This window comes from Ambystoma mexicanum, chromosome 3p (assembly GCF_040938575.1).
Source record: "Ambystoma mexicanum isolate Mex_15411 chromosome 3p, UKY_AmexF1_1, whole genome shotgun sequence".
Taxonomy (NCBI): Eukaryota; Metazoa; Chordata; class Amphibia; order Caudata; family Ambystomatidae; genus Ambystoma; species Ambystoma mexicanum.
Genome location: NC_090925.1, coordinates 924910030 through 924934074, shown reverse-complemented (window position 1 = coordinate 924934074; position 24045 = coordinate 924910030).

Genomic DNA, 24045 nt, shown 5'->3' with positions numbered 1-24045 from the left:
TCAAACACCCTACAGGTAAAATCAGGTTCCTTTTCAAGGGGCGCTTAAAGACAGCTATTTTTGATTTAAGAGTATTTATTTTAAGGTTATTAATCTGTAACGCTCACCTGATTCCCACGGAGGTGCTGGTCTTGGCAGGATGGTGTCTGTGACTCGAAAAGTGAAGTGCAGGACTCGATTGGCTTCCTGGGCTGAGCCTCTTCGCACTGTCTGTCTAACTCGAAGAGTGAGATATCTGCAGGTGAAAGAATATGGGGTTAATGATCTGGGGTTGTCGGGTATCTCTCTCCCTTTCCCTTCCTCGCTTTTCCGTGGAGCCCCAAGGTCAACGTGCTCACCTTAGATAGGTGAATGCTAGACTCTCCATCTGCGTCTGGTGCAGGGTGCCGTTGCCAGTTCCTTCACTGGGTGAAACGTAGGCCTCTTGACATCAGAGGATTGCTACCGTCGTTAACTGCACGAACGGTGAGTTTCCGGACACCTTTTAAGTCCTTACAGTCTTTAGGTACATGGGCACGTTAATGTGGAACAGGGCTCTGTATAATGCTTTTTCTATTTGTCTTGCAGGGCTCTTGAGGTAGAAGATGGTGTGAAGAAAGCCGAAGTTCGAGCCAGAGTCTTGGAATGACGCGCTTGGAAATGCGTAAGTAAATGCCGGTTGCCTGCTTTTCAAAAGCTCTCTAACTGTCTCTTTTCCCTTGCAGTTGTGAGTTCGGGTGTTAAAGAGACGCTGGAAACGCCGGAGTATTTGCAGGCGCCCTATTGTGGCGGGCGCGATGGCGCGTAAGTAAAATACCTGTCTAATGTCTCTTCTTTTGTCTTTCAGGTGCAGGATTGCAGCGTTGAAGGAAACCGGAATTCCCGGAGTGCCGGTAAGTAATTCCACACAGGAATAACTATGCTTTTGTCTTCACAGGCGGAGGAGCAGCGTGAAGAGATGGTAGCTGCCGATGGATCAGGTGAGGAAAGCGCTGCGCGTGAAGTTTGCCGTGCTAACCTGTTGTTTCTTGTCTTTGCAGGTGCTACTGAAGGCTGGATACCGGAATGGTAAGCGTTTGTTCTTGCAGGTTCAGGATCGGAAAGAAGAAAACTGGAACAGACACGGTGAGCATTCTGCTGCAGATGCAGAATAACGCGAAGCACGTTTCATCAATCGGGTGTGGTTTAAATAGCCTTGGAGTGATGAGGCGTCTTCCTCCACGGCCTCGCCTAAGTAAGAAAAGAGTTCCTGTTCCAGAAGAGTTCCAGTGTTGTATCCAGGGAGTGGAGCTTGCCCCACCCAGGTAAGAAAGTAGTCCCGGCTCACAGAGGATTCCTATGTGGCTGGTAAGTAAGCAGCATGGTCTGCTGCAGGTAAGTCCACCCAAGCATCTTCATACAAATTATGAGCCCGGCGCTTCCAGTGCCGGGACCAGTGACTTTGATGAGCCTGGTGCCACCGGCGCCAGGACAAGGTCCAAAAGGTCCCAGTGGGGACCGGCTGGTGCCTAGGATGAAGGTTAGGGGCCTGCTTCCAAGGACGTTGGGCTGGTCCTAGCTCCTTGGAAGCAGTGATCATGACAGCACCCCCCCTCAAGGCCCCTCCTAAGCGTGTCTTCTCCGGGGGTTTTGGCTTGTCGGGGTGATTCAGATGGAATTTCTTGACCAGACGAGGTGCGTGGACATGTTCTGAGGGTTCCCAAGACCTTTCCTGGGGGCCGTATCCTTTCCAATCAACCAGGTAATATAATTTAGATTTGGAGATTTTGGAGTCTAGGATGTTCTTTACTTCGAACTCAAGTTCTCCATCCACTAGAACAGGTTCTGGGAGTTCGGTCAATCGGGTTTCTGGTTGTACTGGTTTTAGTAAGGAGACATGGAATACTGGATGTATTTTCATATGCGAAGGCAATTCCAATTTGACAGCCACCGGATTAATTATGGCAGGGATGAGAAAGGGTCCTAAGTATCTCGGGATGAAGGTGCGGGGTCCTTTTAGAGGCAGGTGCTTAGTGGATAACCAGACCTGATCACCCACTGCGTAGTGAGGGGCCTCTTTACGGTGTTGATCCGCTCCTTTCTTGTATAGAGCTTTAGCTTTTTGCAGATGGGCAGTGGCTTCTTTAAAAGTACGAGTGATCACCGAGTGCAAGTGATCCACAGCAGGTGTTTCGAATTCTTGGGGAGGATCCAGGTTAGAGGTCCTAGGATGGTTTCCGTATAGTAGGAAGAAGGGAGTCTTCCCGGTTCCAGAATGGGTCGAATTGTTATAAGCGTATTCAGCGATCCAAAGGTATCCTTCCAAGGGTTTTCAGTCTGTTGGAGCATGCAACGTAAATATTGCTCCAGAATTTGATTTGTCCTCTCGGTTTGTCCGTCAGTTTGGGGATGGTGACTGGTTGAAAGTCTCACATCAATTTGGGCTAAGCGACAGCAACTTCGCCAAAGTGGGAGATGAATTGACTTCCCCTATCGGAGACCAAAACCGAGGGAAAACCGTCTAACCGAACGATGTTTTCTAAGAATTCTCGGGCTAATACTGAAGCTGAAGGTAGGCCCTTCAGGGGAATGAAGTGAGCCATCTTGGAGAATAGATCCACGACTACTAAAATGGTATTATACCCTGAGCATGGAGGTAAGTCCGTGATGAAATCCATGGACAGGGTATGCCATGGACAGGGAGGGATGTCCAGTGGGTGTAAAAGGCCGGCTGGTTTCTCCTTCTGACTTTTATTCTGAGCACACACACCGCAGGAGATTACAAAGTCTCTAATATCCTTCTTCCATGATGGCCACCAGAAATGTCTTTTGACCTTTTCCATGGTTTTGGTAATGCCAGGGTGACCCTCCATTAATGAGTCGTGATAACAGGAGATCACCTGTTTTTGTATTTTCTCACAGGGCAAGTACAATCGTCCTCGGAAATATGGTAGGTCTTGGTCCACTGAGAAATCCTTCCCCTTGAATTGCCAGTCCTGTAATTCTGCCGGAGTTAGGAGTGATTTGACTGTAGTCTCGATGTCTTCAAAGGATTGAGCGCTGACCAAGCCCAAAATCCTTTGTTCTGGGATTATGGGTATTGGTTCAGGATTGGTCAAGTGTTCATCTATTCCCATCCGGGAGAGGGCATCTGCTTTTCCGTTTTTACTGCCTGGTCGATAAGTAATTATAAAGTCAAACTCAGCCAAAAACAGAGCCCAGCGGAGCTGCCTGGAAGACTGAGCTTTGGCCGTCTTCAGATATTGTAAGTTGCGGTGATCTGTCATTACGGTGACTGTGTGTCTGGCTCCCAAAAGATAATGCCGCCAGGCTTTAAAGGCTGATCTGATAGCTAAAAGTTCCTTGTCTGTAATTGAATAGTTGATCTCGGGAGCTGAGAATTTGCGGGACCAAAAGGCTACAGGATGTAATTGGTGTGTGACCGGATCTCTTTGTGATAAAACTGCCCCCATAGCAAGACTAGAAGCATCTGTTTCTACGATGTAGGGGAGTTCTGGACGAGGGTGTTTTAGAACAGGTGCAGAGATGAATTTAGCTTTTAAGTCCTGAAAAGCTTGTTCCGCCTCGGTAGACCACTCAAAACGTTTGTTTTTCTTTAATAGAGTGGTGATGGGCTGGACTATTCGAGAGAATTCAGGAATGAACCTGCGGTAAAAGTTAGCGAAGCCTAACATGCTTTGAACTCCTTTTACAGAGGTTGGTGAAGGCCACTTGATGATTGCATCGACTTTCTTTGAATCCATATGGACTCCGTTTGGTGACAATATGAATCCCAGGAACTCAACTTCAGTTACGTTGAAAACGCATTTTTCAAGCTTAGCAAAAAGGTTATGTTGACGTAATCTCTCGAAGACCTCTTTAACGTGTTTCTGATGTTCCTCTTCAGATGATGAATAGACGAGAATGTCATCAATGTAGACAACAACACACACATCTATGAGTTCTCTAAGGACATCATTCATAAAATACTGGAAGGCGGCAGGAGCGTTGCATAGTCCAAAGGGCATAACTTGATATTCAAACAGCCCATACTTAGTTGCGGAAGGCCGTCTTCCATTCATCGCCCTCTTTTATTCGTACCAAGTGGTAGGCTCCTCTGAGATCCAACTTTGTATATATACATGCGTCTTTGACTTGGTCCAGGAGTTCAGGGATCAAAGGTAACGGGTATCTGTTTTTAACAGTGATTTGATTCAGGGCGCGGTAATCTATACAAGTCCTAAGGTCTCCTTCCTTTTTCGGAACGAAGAACAAAGCCGAGGAAGCTGGAGATTTTGAAGGACGGATAAATCCGTTAGCTAGGTATTGGTCCAGATATTGTCTGAGGTGAAGATTCTCTGGCTCGGTGAGGGCATAAATCCTACTGCAAGGAGGAGTTGTTCCGGGTATCAGATCTATTTGACAGTCGTACGACCTATGAGGAGGCAGGGTGTTAGCTTGGTCCTTCCGAAAGACGTCTTGGAATTTCTGGTATTCGGGAGGTAGTTTGGGAACCTCAGAAGAGATTGCCGCCAGTGAAACATCAGGCCGAGGATAACAAGTGGAGATACATTCTGGAAACTGAACCGTCTTTGCTCGCCAATCGATCTGAGGATTGTGCTTCTCTAACCAAGGAATTCCCAGAATGATCTGGAACTGAGGGGCCTTGATCACATCGAACACGATTTTCTCCCGGTGTCCCTCTTGGCTCACTAACGTCATTTCTTGGGTGGCGTGAGTTACTGGTCCGGAGGCTATCTCCGTGCCATCCACTGTAGTAATGACGTCTTTTACTGCCTTAGGAACAAGAGGTAGATTCATCCTTGATGCCATTTCACGGTCCACATAATTACCGATTGCTCTGCTGTCGATGTAAGCTTCAATTGCATGCAAACGATCCGGACGTTCAGGGCTAATGAGGACCATAGGCACCACGAAATGCGAGGTCATGGAACAGATTTTAACGCTCGGCAAGAGGACCTCTACACTTGTCGGGCTAGGTCGTTTCCCTGCTCAGAATTTGTGGTACAGGTATCTGCGGCTCCTACAGCCTTCTTAGCTGGTTTCACTGGACAGTCTCGAAGAAAGTGCCCCGAGTTTCCGCAATAGAGGCATAATTGCAGCTGTCTTCTCCTTTCTCGCTCTTTTTGGGTTAAAGGTCCTTTCATGCCCCCTATTTGCATGGGTTCCACGGTGTCAGCTCCCCTAGTAGAGGTCTGCGGTTTAGAAAACACTCGGGTATCAAATTTGGAACGATCAGCCTTTCTGTTCTGTAATCTGTGGTCCAATTGAACAACTAAGTCAATATAGTCTGAGCATTCTTGTGGAGGATTCACAACTTGAGCTAACACATCCTTGAGCTCTCCACGCAGGCCTCTGTAGAAAAGCGTTATTCTTTTATCCTCAGGCCATTGAGTTTCCACTATAAGTCTGTTGAATGAGGCAATGTAAGTCAAGAGGTCTTGATTACCCTGTCGTAACGAAAGGAGTTCATTGTCCAAGGCCAGCCCTTGTGCATGTCTTGCGAACAGTTTCTCCATGCTGGACTGGAAGGCCTGGAAATCATGAAGAACCGGATCATCCTGAGTGACTAAAGGGATCGACCAATCTGCGGCACTGCCACTGAGATAAGAAAGCACAAAAGCCACCTTGGCCTGATCTGTTGGGAAGGCAGCTGGTCTACATAAGAAGTGTAGGCGGCACTGGTTAATGAACACTGCAAATCTCTTTGAGTCACCAGAAAAGCATTCGGGCGGAGCCAAGGGCACATTACCGGGTAGATTGATTTGCACTGGATTTGAGGAAGATGCTGAAGGATAATTTCCTCCTGGAGCGGGCAAAGGTGTTTGTCCTGCCTGCGTTCGTAGCAATTGCCTAGCGAGGTCCTCTGTTCGCTCCTTGGATATTATCAGCTCTCTTCTTAGAGCGTTTGTTTCCTGACGAGCTGCATGTACTTCTGCTCTTAGTTCCCCAAGCAACTGGGCCAATTGATCAGTATCCGAGGTTTCCATTGCGCCTGGGTAGGAGTTTTACGGTGGGCTTCGCGTTCTGTAACGCTCACCTGATTCCCACGGAGGCGCCGGTCTTGGCAGGATGGTGTCTGTGACTCGAAAAGTGAAGTGCAGGACTCGATTGGCTTCCTGGGCTGAGCCTCTTCGCACTGTGTGTCTAACTCGAAGAGTGAGATATCTGCAGGTGAAAGAATATGGGGTTAATGATCTGGGGTTGTCGGGTATCTCTCTCCCTTTCCCTTCCTCGCTTTTCCGTGGAGCCCCAAGGTCAACGTGCTCACCTTAGATAGGTGAATGCTGGACTCTCCATCTGCGTCTGGTGCAGGGTGCCGTTGCCAGTTCCTTCACTGGGTGAAACGTAGGCCTCTTGACATCAGAGGATTGCTACCGTCGTTAACTGCACGAACGGTGAGTTTCCGGACACCTTTTAAGTCCTTACAGTCTTTAGGTGCGTGGGCATGTTAATGTGGAACAGGGCTCTGTATAATGCTTTTTCTATTTGTCTTGCAGGGCTCTTGAGGTAGAAGATGGTGTGAAGAAAGCCGAAGTTCGAGCCAGAGTCTTGGAATGACGCGCTTGGAAATGCGTAAGTAAATGCCGGTTGCCTGCTTTTCAAAAGCTCTCTAACTGTCTCTTTTCCCTTGCAGTTGTGAGTTCGGGTGTTGAAGAGACGCTGGAAACGCCGGAGTATTTGCAGGCGCCCTATTGTGGCGGGCGCGATGGCGCGTAAGTAAAATACCTGTCTAATGTCTCTTCTTTTGTCTTTCAGGTGCAGGATTGCAGCGTTGAAGAAAACCGGAATTCCCGGAGTGCCGGTAAGTAATTCCACACAGGAATAACTATGCTTTTGTCTTCACAGGCGGAGGAGCAGCGTGAAGAGATGGTAGCTGCCGATGGATCAGGTGAGGAAAGCGCTGCGCGTGAAGGTTGCCGTGCTAACCTGTTGTTTCTTGTCTTTGCAGGTGCTACTAAGGCTGGATACCGGAATGGTAAGCGTTTGTTCTTGCAGGTTCAGGATCGGAAAGAAGAAAACTGGAACAGACACGGTGAGCGTTCTGCTGCAGATGCAGAATAACGCGAAGCAAGTTTCATCAATCGGGTGTGGTTTAAATAGCCTTGGAGTGATGAGGCGTCTTCCTCCACGGCCTCGCCTAAGTAAGAAAAGAGTTCCTGTTCCAGAAGAGTTCCAGTGTTGTATCCAGGGAGTGGAGCTTGCCCCACCCAGGTAAGAAAGTAGTCCCGGCTCACAGAGGATTCCTATGTGGCTGGTAAGTAAGCAGCATGGTCTGCTGCAGGTAAGTCCACCCAAGCATCTTCATACAAATTATGAGCCCGGCGCTTCCAGTGCCGGGACCAGTGACTTTGATGAGCCTGGTGCCACCGGCGCCAGGACAAGGTCCAAAAGGTCCCAGTGGGGACCGACTGGTGCCTAGGATGAAGGTTAGGGGCCTGCTTCCAAGGACGTTGGGCTGGTCCTAGCTCCTTGGAAGCAGTGATCATGACATAATCAGAGCATACTCTCCCAGAGTGTCCAACATGTGCTGCAGGCCAACAGGGTGTAGTCTAGCATCACACTGAGACTTGATTAAATTCAGGGAGACACCCAGTCTGTGAAGGAGGTGATATGTGTGGTTGAGGTGATTCAGGGCTTAATCTCGAGACCATGCCCTGATTAACCAATCATCCGGGTAGGGAAAGACATAAATCCCCCCTTTTGTGAGACTTGCTACCACTATCGCCAACTGCTTGGAACTCCCGCCATAGCTCTTCCGACACAGTCAGAGGTATCGAGTCCTGAGTGTGAGGCTTGATGCATAGTTTCTTTTCCATCTTTGACAATGTTAAAGAAACATCCCTCTTTTCCCCCTCAGGGATGTGCTCTGCCACCTTAGCCACTACAGACCATGGGGTATGTTTGTTCTAGGCAAGTGCACAAGATGCGTTTACCTCTTTAAGTGCCGTGGTGCCTGAGGCAAAGACTTTTTGGGGGAGAGCGTCATATCTTTTATTGTCTCAGTCTGGTAGTAAAGAAGGGTTGGCAATTGCCTGGTTGCCAAAAGTAGTTACCTGCACCACCAGACTGTCATGTGACAGATGTCTGGCAAGGAACTCTGGGTTGGAGGAGGCTAGTCTGTATTTCCTAGCAAAATTCTTATGGACTGCTGGCCCTGAGCAGGGTGTTTTCCATAGCTCCAAGAGAGGATTTGTGATGGCATTGTGCAAAAGAAAGACAGGTTCAACATTTGTGCCATTGTCCAGAATGTCTGTAAGGTCACATTCTTCTATTTCCCTTCCTGGAATACACATTTTCCATCATCTTTCTGTATGCCACTCTAGGGTGGGCTTGAGGATCTCCTTGAGGAAATGCCACCCCAGGGGAGGTATCTAGACCAATTGTAATATGTAATATGGAGGCTAGATCAGCTAATCTATTTTCCTCCACCGGAAACCTCTCAGGCTGTTGAGAGAGACCCATAGACTTCAATCCAATGGAAACCGGGTCATCATCTTCGTCGAAGATGCTTTGGAATGAAGAAATGTAATCCCTTTTCGACTTTGGTGCAAACCGAGATGTCGATGGGCCTTTGACTAGTGACGCTGAATGGTCCTTAGAGGCTGGTGCCGATGGAGCATTGGAGAACACAGCAGCTGTTGAAGACGTTGATGGTGTGGATAATTCCCAAATCCTTTTCGAGGATTTCACGCTCCCAGCCTTTTAGGCAAACAAGCAGGTTGTTGAACAAAGTCCCTGATTACTTTTTTCGGTCAAGGTGGGCTCGATGGTCTTCTTCTCAGAGGACAGACCTACTTCCTCGAAGATCTGCATCATTTTGATGGAAAATTCTTTCCAATTGTCCACCAAAGGGGATTTAGAGGGGAAGCATACCTGTTTCTGTGGTGACAAATCTGTGGATGAGTGCCTCCTCCTTCTCTTCTTCTTCTCGAATGAAGAAGATGATGAATGATGGGAGTTGCTCCTTGAGTGGGATCTCTTACAGTGTTTCTTCGACTGTTTCTCCCTCTTCTGCGATTTCTCACCCGCAGAGCCGTTTTCCTTGGGTTTACATTTTGGCGGCGTCGAGCTTGGTGATTTTGAAGTCGAAAGACCCAGGGACAATTTGTAGACTCTCTCCTTTAGGGCTTTTGGCGACATGTTTTAACATGAGCCGGGGGGGGTGTGGCTAGGAGCCATGAGATAGGACGTGTCTCCAGGAGGGCTCCTGCTGATCATGTCATGATCCGAGCACTAATTCCATTTAAATGATGCCTATGATGGCGCAAAATAGCATGCCAACTCATGAAACCTGCTGCTGGTCCAGAGAGCATATGAAGTGAATCTAAACGGAGAAGCAGGCAAGATTGAAGATGGCGGATACATGGAGCTGCGTATGAGCTGTAGCCAACAAAAGATTTAGGCGTGCTGGAGATCACAATACAAATGAAAAAAAGGAGGAGTGCCAGTCCGGAGTGTATGCGAGGTGAATTGCAACAAAGAAGCAGGCAAGATTATACTTGCAAGTTAATAACAGCTCGCGTATGAAACATCAAAGGTGGCGGCACGCGGTGCAGGTGGTGCTGGGGAACGAAGCTGAGGAGCCACGTAGAAGCCGTGACGAGCGAGAGGGCTGTGTGCACCGGAGCCCGGAATGAGAAAATAGAAGGGGGAGTAGCAGCGATTCCCTTGCCGGCAGGATAGGGCATTGTCATGAGCCCGGGAGCAGAACGAATTATGGGGCACCAAAGTCGAAAGGCGGTCTCAGCGGACGCCTTCCGCAGATTACAATGAAATGTGAAGTAATGTTGGCACATGTTGGGGCAGCGCACGCTGGGAGTCAGCCCATATGCAATGCTTATTGACTTTGGCAGCAGCGCGCCACTATGCAAAACTGCAGCACTCCCATCCCAACAAGGAATAGACCGGAACTAGCAGCCGCAATTGCAAGCGCTTGCAGTGTGCTACTGGGACAGGAGGCGCTGGGCACAGATCTGCAGTGATAAGGTCTAATTAGCTGAGCTAGGATTGATAATTTAGGGCATCTGAACATCATGGGCAGAATGAACACATTATGAGTAGCGCAGAGGTGCAGCTGACACATACCAGCACTGCACTAGTGGACCTTTAAGCAAACCCAACAATACTGCATGAGATGTCGGTGTGAAAGGGGACTTACCACATGCTGTGCAAGGCCCTCTATGGAATTTGGTGAAACTATCAGCAACCTCACGCAGAAACTGGTCTAGTGGACGCTGAAGGCTGAAGGTAGCCCCAAAGGCGCAAGTGTCCCCGTGACAAAGGAAGCCAGGTGGGCCCCAGCATTACTGATAAAACAGGTCGGGGGGACGTCCCTGCACAAGGGGAATTAAAAAGGCCTTACACAACAGAGAGATTGGGTTTGAGGGCATATTCAGGCCCGCAGCCCACCCACGAGCAGCAATGGCTACCAAATTGCCCACGGTCAAAGCGAAACAATCCACCATCGAGGAGTTTGCCAAATCACTGCTGGTGATGGAAGGGGCCAGCGGGAAAGGACAGAGCATGAGATAAAGTGAGAAGATGGCGCCCAGCAACCAACAGATACTGGACGCTATAGCAGAATTGAAAGTATGGATGGGAAGCAGGATGGACACAGCCATTTCGGACCTGAGGATAGCGCTGGAATCCAAAATTGATGCCATAAAGATTGATGTAAATCTGCTGCGGCAAGATGTAAGAGGACTGTCTGAGCGCACAGGAACCTTGGAAAAGGATGTGAAAGACAACACAAGCTCATGTAATACTAAGACAACGGACGTCCACGTGTTGCAACAACAGATGCGCAACCTCGAAAATAGAGCTGAAGAAGCTGAAGGGCGGGCTCGCAGAAATAACATGCACATTGTGGGGCTTCTGGAGGGAGAGGAAGGACCTGACCCAGCGAACTATATCGAAAACATGTTGTTGCTGGAGATTACGGGTGGAGCACTAAGCCAAGGGTTCGCAGTGGAGAGAGCACATAGGGCCCTGACAAGGAGACCGGCTGACCAGGAGCCCCACCGCGGCCTATTATCGCAAAGATCCTGAACTATAAAGACAAGGGGAAGGTCATGGAATACTTCCGTAAGTAGGGACAATAAGCAGAGCCCCAGCAACGGTCACTGCGTACCCGGACTATACACTCATGGTACATAAGCAACGCCTGAGTTATGTGGCTGTGAAGAGGAGGATGCAAGAGGCAGGCTATAGATACATGCTACTATAACTGGCAAAAATGAAGGTGCTCCTAAAGAATAAAGCTCTGTTCTTTGATTTACCGGAGGATGTCACCACATAGCTGGATTTGAGGAATTGCCCGACGGGAACAGAAGAACAGAAAGAGAGTGCAATAGAGATATGAGCCGGAGCCATGTAGGCCTGCACTGGGGCACAAGAGGGCTTTCTAAAGTGATAAGTATGGCATCTATGATGATATTGGGACTAGATGATAGTGAATTGCACATAGGATTATTAGATTATTTGTATGGCTTACATTACAACGAGCTAGTAGCGCATAGCAGGAGGTACTACCAGAAGACACACTACCATCCCCCTTGGAGGTAGTTTAGTTGGGATACTTTTAGGAAGGTATCCCCCTGCTGAGTACCGAGTATCGGTTATACCGAGAAAAGGGCTAGATGCAGTGTAGCCTCAGATCCAGGGATGGAGCTGGGCAACAGTTAGGGGTGGTTGGAGTGGGGAAGGGGGAGGGCAACGGTTGGGGTTCGGTGGGGTGGGGAGGGGGAAGAGGGGGGTGAAGCTTGACGGGTTGTTAAAAGAACCGGTTTACACATATACGCCATTACACACGAAACAGATGACAAGGGAGGCGGCGGGAGGAACAGGATACGGATAGGATGGGAGGGCTGAAGATAGTCACAGTCACCTGGAATGTCAGGGGGCTCAATAGCTATTTGAAGCGGAACAAAATAATGATGTACTTGAGACAACAAAGAATAGACATCGCTCTACTAGAGGAAACCCACCTTACGAAAGAGAAACTGGGAAAAATAGAGAGCAAATGGAGAGGCATCACCATAAGAGCGACGTACTCTGCGTACGCCAGAGGGGTTATTACATGGATAGCACCACATGTCTCCTTTTAGCAGCTATAGACTACAATAGAGCCTGATGGGAGGATGGTGTTGGTTAAGGGACTGGTAGAAAACAAGGAGGTGTGCATCATCAACACGTATGCCCCCAACCAAGACACAGTGGGATACTTCAAGGCCCTGTATAGTAAGATTGGCCCTCACATGGGAGGAGAGAGGTAATATGGGGAGGAGATTTTAACTGTATGCTAAATCCCAACGTAGATAGATCAGATGGTGAAATGGTTAAGCCCGCCCCGGCGGCCAAGGCCCTAGGAGTCCTATTGAGGGACCTCAATCTAGTAGACATTTGGAGGATGCACCACCCGAGAGACAGACAATACTCGCATTATGCGAACCTGTACACGTGGCTGGACTATATATTTGCTGCATCGGGCTTGACAACACAAATAACAGGTTCAGAATACAAGGCGAGAGTGTTATCGGACCATTCGCCATTGATTATAGAGTGGCGGTATTCACCACCTAGATCACGGATACCGACATAGAAATTGAGAGCGGAGGCTTTGAAAGATACAGGATTTAAGGAAGACATGAGAAAAGAGATTGTAGAATACTTTGCACTGAATACAGGAATTGTACAATCAGCCGGCATACTATGGGAGGCATTTAAGGTGGTTGTGAGGGGAGCGGCAATATCTAAATCCAAGGGACTACAGGATGAGATCAATAGACAGTTATAAATAGCTGAGGAGAGACTGGAAGGAATTATGCGTAAGGGGGAGCACTCCACAGAAGAGATTCAGAGCATTAGCAGACTGAAACAGGATTGTGAAGTACTATGGGGAAGATTGTGTAACCTAAAGTATAAAAGGTACGTGGAAAGACAGCATGCGGGAGGTGATAAAACGGGCAGGTTGCTGGCCTGGTTGTACAAATGTGAGACGCCAAAGCAACCGATTAGAGCAATTAGAGGCAGAAATGGGCGTACACTAGATACTCAAATAGAAGTGAACGATGGATTTACAGAGTTCTATCAACAACTATATGCTGACACCGGTGGGGAGACAGAAGACAATATAGTAGACACATTGGAAGATATTGGCCTTCCCAAACTGGGTACACTAGAGCGGGAGAACTTGGAAGGCCCGATCACCCTAGAAAAACTAGAGGCAGTGATCAAGCTTCTACCCACTAGCAAGGCCCCGGGAGTAGACGGACTCCCTAGTGAATTCTATAAAACGTACAGGGCGGAACTGCTCCCCCCGATGCTGGCCATGCTGAATGAAGCGCTGGAAAGAGGTGTGTTACCGGAATCCCAGAGGGAAGCGATCATTATTCCGCTCCTTAAACCCAAAAAGCCCAGCATGGAGTGCGGGTCGTACAGACCGCTGTCCTTGCTGAACCAGGATGGTAAGATTTTAACTGCAGTGCTGGCGAGCAGGTTGAGACCGGTCATTCATAAACTCGTACACCCTGATCAGACAGTGTATGTCCCGCATAGGAACATATCTGATAACCTTAGGAGGCTTCATCACATCATAGGACAAATGGGGGAGGACTCACAGAAGGTGGCAATAATGTCATTGGATGCAGTGAAGGCCTTTGACTCTGTCAAATGGCCTTGGTTGATGGCAGCCCTAAGAAGCTACGGGATGGGACCAATATATTTGAGGTGGGTGCATATGTTATATTGTATGCCACGTCCTCGGGTCAAGACGGGCGCGATCATCTCTGAGCGTTAGCAACTTGGGAGAGGCACCAGACAAGGACGCCCGTGGTCCCCAATGCTGTTCATCCTGGCGTTAGAACCCCATGTGATATACCTGAGGCAGCATTTTGGGGAATTGGGGATCCCTACAAAGGGGGGGCTTCACTTGATTTCCATGTATGCTGATGATATGTTGTTATACTTGAGATACCCCGAAGAAAACCTAGCATACATACTGGAAGTGATGGATAGTTATGCATCCTTTTCCGGAATAACTGAACCCTAAGAAATCATGCATGTTCCCCCTGGGCATATATAGAAGGATACCACAGGAGGAGTTGCCGTCACTCCAAATACAATGGGCGACGGACACTTTTAGATACCTGGGGATCGATTTATATCATACACCAGAGGTCGAACACAACCAAAATACGGAGAGGGCGGTGGCTAATATAGAATGTAGCATGACATTTTGGGCCAAGCTCCACCTAGCTATGATGGGGAGAGTGGCATTGCTAAAAATGGTGGTGTTGCCCATGTTTCTGCACTTCTTCGGGAACATACCCCATATGATACCCAAGCGATTCTTTGGCAAGCTCCACAGCCTGTGTAGAGGATTTATATGGCACAACACTAGAAATAGGATAGCACTGTGGAAACTACAAAACACACACAATAGGGGTAGCATCAGGTTGCCTAACTTTGAGACATATTATTTAGCTAGCCAATTGCAATATGTCACAAGGTGGCTCTCAGACGAGCCGACCCTGGAATCTCGACTACTAAAAGAAAAATGCGCCCCGTTCTTTCTGAAAGAATGGATTTGGTTGCCAAAGGCACAACAGAGGGGATATACGAAGATGTTGGAACTGGGTGGGAAAATATGGCAAAGAGCTTGCCAGGCTATAGAGAACCCAGTCCCGTGCTCCCCACAGGTACCGCTAGTGACACTGTAGGGTGTGGATGAACAAATGCAGAAGATAATCCGCAGACATTGGGAACCAAATGGGATTGCAACGGTCAGGGATATGTGGCAGGAAGGGAAAGTATTGGAATTCAACATGCTTGTGCTAAATACTGGGCTGCAACGGGGGCAATATATTACATGCACCAGGTTGGTACGGTTGGTAAAAAATACATGGGCGGATATAGTGTTGCAGGGGGAGCCTGATACGGCCATTGAAACAATCTATGATGTGTCTGAAGGGGGTCATGAGATCTCCCGGATTTACGTGCTGTTCATGTCTCGAGTGGGTAAAGAAGTGCTCCAATTAAGACGGGATTGGGAAGAAGAGGCTGGAGAATTTATGAGTGACGGGCTGTGGGCTAGTACCCAAAGATATCATAAAAAAGTATCTAGAAATGTGAGGTTGCAGCAAATCCAATTATACATCACCCATAGGGCGTACATGACCCCGCAGAGGATTGCGCGTTTTAAGAATGCAGGAATACAGACATGTTCTAAATGTGGAGAAGTAAATGCGGGTATGATACACATGTTTTGGGGATGCCCTGAAATAGAAAGGTTTTGGCGGGAGGTGGCACATTGCCTTATAGAAAAAGATATTAAATTGCATATAGAATCTGTATGGGCGTGCATTCTAAGGCGGTTTCCCAGGCCGCGCGAGCTGAAACATATATGTAAGCTCAAGGATCTGTCCTACATTCTTGCTAAGCGCAGGATTGCCATGGGTTGGAAAGCCAGTAGAAGGCAGAAGGTAGAGGTATTGTGGCACGACCTTCAAAAATGGGTAGAGGCTCAGACGGTGGTGTGGAGTGAAGCAGCCAACAGTGGGGGCGATGACCCAGGAGAGGTACTGATGGCCTAGAGACATATGGTGGCATCACTGTTTGAACCGGCTCAGACCGGAGCAGGAGAAAACAACTCTCTGACAGACAAAGTACAAACTATAACTTCAGAGTAGATGTTAATTGGGGATATGGTGTAAGCTCGGGGATGGGAGGGGAGGATTCGGAATGTAATAGAAGTCATGTTATTGGTGCATTGTGACATGTGTGTAGTGTTTTGTCAATTTGTTGGTTGTGGTGTTTTAAAAATAAAAATTGTTTATAAAAAGAAAATGTTTTGACATGAGCCGTAATCTGCCACAACATGGTCGGCACCGAGGCACCACAGACAAATTCTCTGGGGGTCAGTTGATGACATTTTAGCGCTACATCAAGGCACTTTTTAAAACCCAAAGGTTTCGGAGTTGACAGAACTGAAGGCATAAAATTATTTGAAAAAAAAGGCATCCGTGATTTCTCTGAGGCAAATCAACCTGTTCCCGAGTAGTGTGCTGAGCATGCGGGAAAAAAAGAACTGAGGTCATGAGGCGCCATGCACGCTCTTTGTTCTGATGTTGACATAACATCTGGTTCTGAAGCCAATGACTTGAAGAGCCTGGATGCCAGGCTGCATGGCATCCCCTGCTGTGGAAAAAGTCTCTGAGAGTTCTGCAAGGTAGGAGAGTATATCTAATATGAGGAAGACGCAATCCATTAGAAACAGTTTTACAGTGAATTATATTTAGAGAACATTGGGCTGCCAGCTTTTTTCTAATCACAGGTAAAGAAATATGACCATCAAATGACAATTGGGGGAGTAGATTCCAAAGGAGTGTCTGACTATAAAACAGGCCAATTGAAAGATCAGGCCAATCTCATGTTTGACATAATCTTGGGTATTCTTTACACTTTAAAAGGTGGGAGCACACAGGGGACAGGATTCTGACTTGACTCTGGGAAAAGCTGCAGGAAAGAACACCACCTGTTCCCAATGGATGGATTAATGGGAGATGGCAATTTAAGGGTTGCAAATGAGAAGATTCATGTTCTAAGGGAATTAGGGCTGTCCACAAAGGAACCTGCAGAGAAGGGAACCAGAGGCAGCCCTAACTTAATACAAGCAGATCAGGGGGGTCTTGCTGACTGGGAGAGTTCCAATAGAAGAGGGTCTATACTGGGTCCAGGCGGGGGGAAAAGGAAACACAAGAACGGAAGGAAGAGTCACCAGATTACAACTGAAGAAAGTCTAGTTATAAACCTCTCACCGAGAAATCTCAATAAAGCAGAGACAGACCTATAGCACATCACTCTTTGAATAGAAAGTCAACCTTTTTAAGTTTGTTAGGAAACTGAAACTTAAAGTCTTTTTTAATGAACTTGAGCCCCAACCAATGAAGCAATGGATGAAGACACATTACAAGAATTCAAAAGGAAAAGCAATATTATGCCTCCTATAAATATCCTGTCAATAGAGATCTTCCACAAGAAGACCTTGAGCGATCTCAAAAAGATCTCATACAAACGCCCAAGATTCAACAACTTGAAACTCACTGAGTTCACTTTGTTGAAGAACCCTTATGGCGACGAGAACATAATGACATGACCAGCCGATAAGGGTGGAGCACTGGTGATCATGGACAGTGCAGATTACCATAAGTAGTGTGAAAGACAACTAAATGAGACAACTGTAGCAGCTTCACGGATACACTTATGAATTGATTGATGTGTCATGACGCAGAAACAAGGACCTCTACACATTCACTTAACCACGGTAGCTCACTAAACTATGAGCAGACTCACATGATGAAGATAGAATGGATCTGTGTCACCTATGGCTACACTATTAAGACCAGTGATTAGCATTACTATACAGTACCTTGAGATCATATGTCTACACTATTGGTGTGTTCATACACTTACAATAGAGTGTGTACGTTTTACATCAGATAGATTGACGTGTCCATGATTACCAATCACGTCTCAGTACATTTTGATTCACATAAATCATGCCTCACTGACTACTTGAGTCAGTATGGCATGCAATTTATGCAACCGATGCCATCGACCTTTTGATATAGATTAAGACACTATTGCCATATTAGCACTAGCACAACGACACGTTGCATGACATCCTACAGCAACGAACGACTATCGACCAATGGGAACCCTGCATCCAGTAGGCCCTGGCAACAGGAACCTGCAGGACGCAAGGTGAGAGCCGCGTCTCTACGCATTGCAGTGCCTCACGTAGCAACGCTGGGTTCCAGCTATACACTTCACGTCCTCTTTTACTTTTTTGCATGACATCCTACAGCAACGAACGACTATCGACCAATGGGAACCCTGCTTGATAATTAGTGTTTTGGGAAGGCTGTTGCTATTTAATATCCAATGGGAAAAGAACGCAAGTTTAATGGTGCATTTCTACGCCCATAAAAAGGATGCAAATGTAAATATCATATACCGCTCATTTTTTAAATGATACAGTGACAATCTATAACTAAGGGGGAGGGGCACTTACACCTGTTTAATAAAATTACCAAACCCTTCTCCCAGGTTGGGTGGGTGAGTTCAAATAGTCTGTACATTCCTAACCCCCACCTGCAAGACTTACATGCAACGCATAATAGTCTACATTCAATGACATATACAAGCTAGAAACCCACAACCTCATACTTACACAAGCGGGAATTGATTCTGATTCCATAAATTGCAGGTGTTATTAAGCAAACCAAACTTTGTTGTATCATATGTAAATCTAACTTTATGTGTAATTTGCTAATGATTTGGATGTAAAGAATTTGAACACAGTGGCCAATTATCGGTAGGATTACCAATAGAATGCCTTTTGTTAGTCAGAATTAAACATATGGAGGGTTGATTATGTAAATGGAGGTTTGTGTGCAAGCAATAGTGCAATTAATACAGGCAGGTTATTTTCGTTTTTTGTGGACAAGCTGTCTGTGATTGTGTAATATTGTGGGGACTTCCCAACATAAATCTTGGCCACCGCCTTTGATTAATTTATTTAAATACATTTCAGTTTTTGATCAAACTGCCTGTTTCTTGGCCAGAATTGTGGGATGGGACTGTAAACTAGGTGCCATTAGACAAGGGGTGCCTGCTTAGTGGAGAAGCCATACATTAACCAAAATATATCTTATAATGTACAGGAGATTTGTATTAAAGCCATGCACATACCAGAACTCGTGAAACCATCAAGAGGGCATTTGGCCTAGTGAAGGTCAGGCTCTGGGTTCCACACTGAACACAAAATGTCATTTAGTGCCTCCATGTGAAGGTATATAAGACTGTATTTGCTGCATATTACATAACATGGCAATCAGGTGTTGGGTGCCTTTGCAAAACCAGGACAAAGTTGTTTTGGACATGGACGAGAATGATGATGAAGAGGGGAATCTCCCTGGGCAGCCTGGTGTTTGCGATGAGCAAATCACCCTTTGTCCTAGGAGGATAGCTCAGCGGCAACGTGCTCGACTTGGATGCATGACAACACGAAGGAACACAGGTTCGATCCCCGGGTCGGCACTTAGACACCTCTGGGTATTTAGTGCGTTATAAATAACCTATCATATCATATAATAGATAACTTCTTCATGCATATATTACCTTACTCTTTCCAAATGGTACTGTTTGTTTTGTATAAACAATTACAACATTCCATTATATTATTTTTTCTTTTAAAAACTAAGTACACCCTAAAATGTATTTAAGAACAGACCTCTCAACCACTAACACCGTAAACCACCCCAAACAACCCCATTCCTCTCCCTCTATCTAATCCGACATATCCAACAAACTCAACACACCCATACCCCTCCCGAACCAAACACACCCAACACTTCCCCACATACCCATAACCACTTCCTAACTCAATAGCCATGACACAGCCATGCCTCATCCTTCTCCCTTACCTAAATCCCACAACACACCATGTAGGCCCATAACCCACATCCAAACTCAACACCCCAACACACTTCAGTAACATTAGCTGCCCCAACTAATGACTTGAGAGGGGAGATGGAGGAGGACCTTGAGTTTGACCGCTACTTGTTTCTTTTGCCAGATCCAGTGAAGCCTGTGTAGTTTAATGTTCCAGACACTCCAAAGTCTGAGACATATTTGAGAACGACCTGTTGGTCCTCCCAGTGGTCCATTGCCATGCAGTCAGCCTGTTTCTGCCCACATCTTCCTATCTAGTGTATGTCTTTACATGCTTTTGTTGTATGCTGTTTTAAAATAACAAATCATTTTGATTTTATTTTTCCTTTTTGTCGTCATTTCATAGTGACATAGTGACTTCTTTTTAAATCACATTAGTTACTAATTTATGATAAGTAATTACAGATCTCCCTGAATTTGGGGGAACCCCTCAAGTGCTTTACACTGCAGTTCAAAACAATTTAACAATGTAGTATACTATGTAAAGGTAAGTCAATATATTAGTTTGGTTGATGTAATTTTCACAGTGTAATAAACCTGTACTTTATGAAGCAACTTCTTAAGTTATGCCACATTCTACATTGTCCATGGCAAGAGGAACATTCAGCATGGCTGGCACATTCAGCACAATCTGGTGGGCCTTCGTCACCTCCATCCCCTCTATGCGGCATATTATGGATGCTGAGGCAGTGGGACATTGTAGAGTGCATTTAAAGGCCCCAAACAGAAGTCCCTTTAACATGAATAGCAAGATTTTAAACACTGAAACACAAACGGCCCGGCTTTTGTTTTGTTTTTCAAGTAAAGCTAAAGAGCCATGTGTAAAGGTGCCTACCTGTCATTACCAATAGACAAGTAGCATTTTGATTTACTAAAAGAAGGAGGAATCAAAGATCCCTGTCACATGGAAAACAGGATTTTTAAACATTGAAAACAAGAACGGCCTGTACATGTGTGTGCACATAAAAACGGCTTAAATAAATATCACTGCTCACAGAACAATATCAGGAAAACAAAACATGACAAAAGCAATGGGTTGACAAAAGCAATGCATATTATGTTTCACTCACAAACATATGACAATTGAAGAGCCACTTTGTCTTCATGTAAAATGTTAGCCCGATGCAGACCCTGTTTCTGGCTGTGGTCAAAACTTCACAAATGAAAACTCCCACTTCCAGCCTGGATGACACATCTCTCATCTAATGACCCCGCGCAATACAAATGTGCTGCTGAAGATGTCGAAAGCCCAGTGTTCTCCAGACTTGCTGGCTCTGGAAGCAGGGACTTCAAGGAAAGTCATCCTAGGCTGGAGCGGGACTAAAAGGTGTAAAGAATGGGGGCTGCAACTTCAAAGAGCAAACTACCAACTTCAGAGAGATTCATAAAAAACATCTGGTCACAGGCTGCCCAGGGAGACAGGTGGCTGTGCTGGATGAAGCAGGCCTCCCATTTGCTGAACATACAGATGTACATATAGATGTACAAATAATGTAAAAGAACTATTATCTTTATGCCTTTTTTCAGACATCGTAATCCAGATGGATTTAATTTTTGTACAATTTTTAATGTCATTTCTAGGTGATTTTGGGGATATAAATGCTACCTGTGGCTCTGGGAACTGTAATGGCCAGTTAGACTAGGTTTCTGGCTGATCTGAACATGTTCCAAATGTGAGAGTTAGTGAGCGGGTGGAAAATGAAATTAGATATATGCTCAATAATTTACAGATTCATAACTGTTGTGCTTTTTATGGAAATGTTAGAAATGTGCCACATCGCTGTGCTACATCATACGGATATGGAGGTCTGCTTATCTAATTCTCAATGATCTGGTAAATCAGAAAATATGTTTAGTATGGCAGTTGCTGGTAAAATTATGAAGTTGTGATAAATAACTTGTGTTTGCCAAGAAGTTGAAAGGAGAACAAAGGGGTGATTACAAATGGGAAGGGCCATATGTTGCTCCAGACTCTGAAACCAATCCTGACTTGCAGGTGGGGTTGGGAGGAGAGAGATGAGAAACCGTCCAATTCCAGTGGCAAGATTTATTGCAGGGTACCTCCCCAAGATTGTAAAATTGGTGCTGTCATTGCTGCTATACAAGAGGGACTGCACTAGGACAGAGGACACACAAAAACTGGGGAGACAGAAAAAGGAGAAAGACAGGAGGACAGAGATATGAGACAGAAAATCAGGAAGGCTGCTGAAACTTACCATCTAACAGCTGTAAGGAGACACCAGAGGAGATTGCTGAGCGTACATCTGGGTGGAGCTGTCTATTTCTAGGAAAGCCTCAAAGCTGACTGAGTCCTGTGGTGGAGAGCGGGAGGCCATCTTTGAGAGTGGAGTGACCAGAACCCTGCCCTATCTTTCCAGAGGGTCCTGAGATGTAGCTGGCTTTCCTCAACCTTAAACATAGGCTTGCTATGTAAGTAGAACTGAACCCTCAGAAACCAAACGGTGGGGGAGTCTTCCGGCCCTGAATACTTTCCCTGTATAGTGGGTGGGGGGGCAAACCTGTGTAGATCCTTAGCCTATGTGACCAAAAATATTAATTTAACTAATTTACCATTTGTCAGAAGACTACGGAGTGAATTTTGCTAAAATTCGAAATTAACAAAGCTCACCTCCCAGTGTGCGCTGAAAACTATAGCCTATAATTTAATTGGGTAATGCTTGTTGTCCAGGTGACCCCGACTTCTTTAAGGAAGAGGGGTGTCTTTGTTCTTAAATCGGTTCAAACTTGTTATCTAGCTTCTCCAACACAGACCTTTCAGTAAGGGGGGTCTGAAATCCAAAGATTCTCTAAAGCATTCCAATTTTTCTGTCTGACTTCATAGACCAAAGCAAGGGGGCGGTGAGGTCTAAAAAACAAAGTGATAAATCACCCTGTGTTTATTTTAAATCAAAAGTGTGGGCGAAATTATAATTGCCATCTGTAGTTTTACCAATCTTGAAATCTTACTGCTACCATTTTTAAGCGTGCAGGAAAATCAAAATCACACAACATTACCTAAGTGCCTTCTTTATTGATCAGTGTAATTATTTTGTGAAGTGAAATTTACAGAAAGGGAAGAATTGGGTCTGTGTTCTTTTAAACTCATTTTTGTTATTTATATATGATGAGAGAAGTTGATTGTGTTGTGCCATAGATAAAGTGGTATTCACGATATTTTTGTGCTAATTTCTGTTACTGTTTATTTAAATAAATACCAATATATTTCACAGCCTGGTTCTTGGCTCATTGTTAGCTCAGGGGAGAGGGAGCCAAGGGGCATGATATATGTCTGAGATAGGGCTAAAAAAGAATCTCTTAAACAGGTTGGTGAATAACCACTTGAGTGGGGAGAGAAGGAACTCCTGTGTTGAGGGTGGCTTCTCAATAAACCGTTCCAAAGTAGGGGCTCGTGGCCGGGATTTAGCTTCCTATTCCTGACCCATGACAAGTACATTGTGACAGTTAATTCCTTTTGATGCAATTGCATTAAGGTGGAGGGAAAGTCATCTTTGTTTTGTTAAAGTGCCGCTGAGGTCCAAGGAGGTGTATAGGTAGAAAATTAAGAGTGTGTAAAAATTATATTTGAGTTAGGAAATCAAGCAGGAACAGGGTGAGTTTGCCCCTGCATAAGGAAAGCTTTATTAAAGTGCAAAAAGCCAATTGTGAAAATGACTACTGTGCAAATTGGGGAAGCCAGGGAGCATCTCCTAACTAAATTATTTCTCAAAGGAGAATGGGTTGAGGACGATGCAGGAAACTGGCAAACCAGAATTGTCTGGGAGCTTACCTCAGTAAGCAATGATATTTGGCTTGAAGCCGGGATATTGCAAAAAGCACTTGAAGCATTTTATATGACCACAACTGCTTATGATGAACAGATACACATGGCTCAGCTTACTGCTCCATTATATTTTCATTTGCTTTTAGTAGAAGAGTGTTGGCAAAATACTGAGGCTAGTAGGATGAACCAGGCTGGATACCTGTCACAGGCCCAGGGTCTGGTCCAACAACTCAAAACTGAGTTAAAAACACTGCAGCAACAGAGTACAGAGCGTGAAACACAGTCTTTTGTACTGAGGAATGCACATAAAGAGTGTGTAGAAAGTGTGTAGAAAGTCTGAGTGCACTGCAACACAAGCTAACTAACCAGTTTCTCATAATAGAGTCTTTTTGGAGAACATCTTCGCATTCCAATCAGAAATAAAACAATTGAAAACTGAAAATAGTCAATTAATAATCATGGGGTTTGATTCCCAAAATGACTTTGATCAGATACATCAGCAGGTAAGTACTCTGAAACAACAGAGGATGCATCTCGCTCAGGAAAAAGACCTCTTGAATCGGGATAACAGCATCCTGTAGCAGAGGATAAAACAGTTGGAATGGAGGTAGTCAGGGTATGAAGAACTGACCAGAATTAGAGAAGAAAGGAATGAGCTTGTTGAGCGAGTGAGGCAAATAGAAGCTGAACTATTAGAGGCAGCAAAATGTAGGGATGAACAAGAGAAATCTCCTGAAGGAAGAGCGTCTTGAATATGCATGAAGCAT